The 2,684-nt window shown below is 31.6% G+C and overlaps 1 non-coding gene across 1 annotated transcript; it reads left to right on the top strand.

Moving 5' to 3' along the window:
• The first annotated feature begins 468 nt into the window (after positions 1-468).
• Trnaq-cug (transfer RNA glutamine (anticodon CUG)) lies at positions 469-540 on the top strand. The gene has a single exon. It is a non-coding gene; the product is annotated as a tRNA-Gln (tRNA).
• The last annotated feature ends 2,144 nt before the right edge of the window (positions 541-2,684 follow it).

Consider the following 2,684-nt stretch of genomic DNA (forward strand, 5'->3'; position numbering starts at 1 on the left):
ACATAAAACATGTTTTTGCCGAATTCTCCCAAACGATAGGCCCTTTTTGTTTATCATTGATTGGTCATTAATACAAAGTCATATTTGTTCCCAAGTCAATGGCGTGGTATTTTTTTTAAATTGTATTGATAATTATTCATAGCTACGCCACTGGTTACTGAAAAAAAGTTACCATAATATCCTATGGTAAAATTAAATTCGATATCTCAATCCATCTTAGGAAAATTTATTAAAAACTAAACACCCTGTATCTTAAAAACCAAGCATTTTAAAACCCAAGTTTACATGATCTTTTCGACTTAAAATTTATCCAAGAACTCCCCGTTAAAATTATGACATACCATTAACTGTATATTAAATTATACATTTAAAGCAAGTCTAATAAGAGTCTTATCCATTTAAGTTATGCATTAAAGGAAAATAAGAAAAAACGTTTGCAATAGAATATTTTTGAAATTTGAACGCATAGGTCCCATGGTGTAATGGTTAGCACTCTGGACTCTGAATCCAGCGATCCGAGTTCAAATCTCGGTGGGACCTGACTTTTTAATTTTTATTTATTCTGTATAGTTTAATTTTAGTTAAAAAAATAGTCCATAACTCTCTCAGGATTTTCAACCGAACCAACGGTTTTAGTTTATTTATAATTATTCTCGTAGGCACCGAATGATCTGAATTTTATTTTTTTTCTCCGATCAGGCAAATCTTATTTAAAACGCCTTATCCACTTCACTGCTCTCAATATCATCAGGTTTCTCATTTTAATTGTTCGAAAGTGACAAATCATAAATTTTGAAATGGAACGTCTTCCTTAGCGGGCCAGTCATGCATGTCATAAAAACCGGAATTTTTGTACAAAAAAATTATACCAGTTTGATATAATTGAAAAACTTTAAAAATTGTTAATTTTTTTAAGGGTGAATCCCATTGTCTACACCACAGCCGTAAACTCAAGGTTCCACCTTATTATTATATTTTCCATAAAAACTTCCGTCTTTGCTCGTGATAAAAGTAACTTGCGTGTATTATTAGACACGTGGCAGACGAGAGGAACTTTTTCACTTTTTTCGGGATTACAAAATTGTCTTGCGGTTGGCTAAGGATAATGTCAGAGGGTGCCAAATTATAAGGGGTATAAAGCGAAACGTATAATATAAAAAAGAAGCAATTTATTAAGGGGATGTGAAATAACGGAAAGCCCTTATTTTGTCGAAATCACCTAAAAAAGGGAATATTTGCGAGTATTGATTTTTTTTATCCAAAAAATTTTACTTTATTTAATAAGTTCCATGGGACGTCTACAATATAAATAAAAGGAGAAAGGAGAACTCGATTTGAAAGAGACAATTCCTCTCTGACTTTTTCACATTAGCCAGAATCCGAAACTAAACCCCTAGATAGCTGTAGAATTGATGTAAAACGCTCCTTCTTGTCGGAATGGCAAAAAGTTTGGCCAATTAATTCGGTGGCTTAGTTCCAAGGACTAATAGTCCCTTCCGTCAGACCTTATCTCTTTTTGACTTATTCTAAACGGGCTTGAAATAGATTTTATAAAACCTTTTGGTGTCCGTTTATTTAACATGAAAACACACGATAGACAAGACTAATTCGAAGTTCAATTAAGCTCGAGAGCTATTATTATTGTTATTATCATTACTAGAACTCATCGGCCTAATTCGTGTTTCATGCTTGAGTCCGCCATTACAAAGACATAAAAATTTAAAAAAAAAAAAAAATGAATGAAAAAAGGCGCATTTTATTAATTCGACTCATTTTTTCCAGTTAAACCTTAAATGTTTATGATCCGTGTCGGTGGCCATGAATATAAAGGCCGAAAGCGTTATAGGGGTCTCTTAATTTCGGTGTAAAATCGATTTTCATTTTCGGACTGCGAGTAATTGCTTTTGTTTTTTTGTTTTTCAGATTTTTCGGAGATAATGAGGCCGGTTTTATAATCTACTAGTTTTTGTCAAAAATAGAATACGCATCTACGTATGTCCTCATTTATAAAGAAGAATCTCTTTATAGTCAATCAGCTGCAAGTAGATTATGCTTAAGTATAGATATTCTCTTTAATTAATTACTATAGCCCAAAAATCTGATTCACTTTTTTGTTTTTTCTGTCCTAATTAGCATTAAAAAATATTGTCTTTATCAAGAGTAAGAAAGAGAAAGCTATTATTTACTCAGTTTTTCCTATACCTATGTGGATCCCTTCTTTCTCTTTCATAAGTGCTACACTACTTCGTATAAATGAAAAAATTGTAGAGATTTAAGGATGTCCAATGTCACACTACGTGAAATCAAAGATGTTCCTTATAATTTACCACAATTCATGAAATATATCGATCACAAACTGCGAACTATTAATTCGATGAGTTCAACAATAAACAGTATTTACCAATATTCTTAAATAAATAATTTTTAATCGAATAAAAGGTATTTGATGCCTCTGGTTTTAGTAGATCAAGAGTTATCATCCAAAAACACTAACCTGACGCAGCCAAGGTGCGTTGACGTGAAGTCAAATTTAATTAGCCATTACTTTTAAATCGCATATAGAAAAATGATAATTTAAATAGAGTTTGATTGCCAATTATCTGGGCTTTTAATTAAGTTATTATGATTAATAATATAGGTCGATTCTTTAAGAAGTTATACTTGATTTTCTATCGGGTCTCCTT

Source organism: Anthonomus grandis, chromosome 22, assembly GCF_022605725.1.
Source record: "Anthonomus grandis grandis chromosome 22, icAntGran1.3, whole genome shotgun sequence".
In the NCBI taxonomy this organism is placed as follows: domain Eukaryota; kingdom Metazoa; phylum Arthropoda; class Insecta; order Coleoptera; family Curculionidae; genus Anthonomus; species Anthonomus grandis.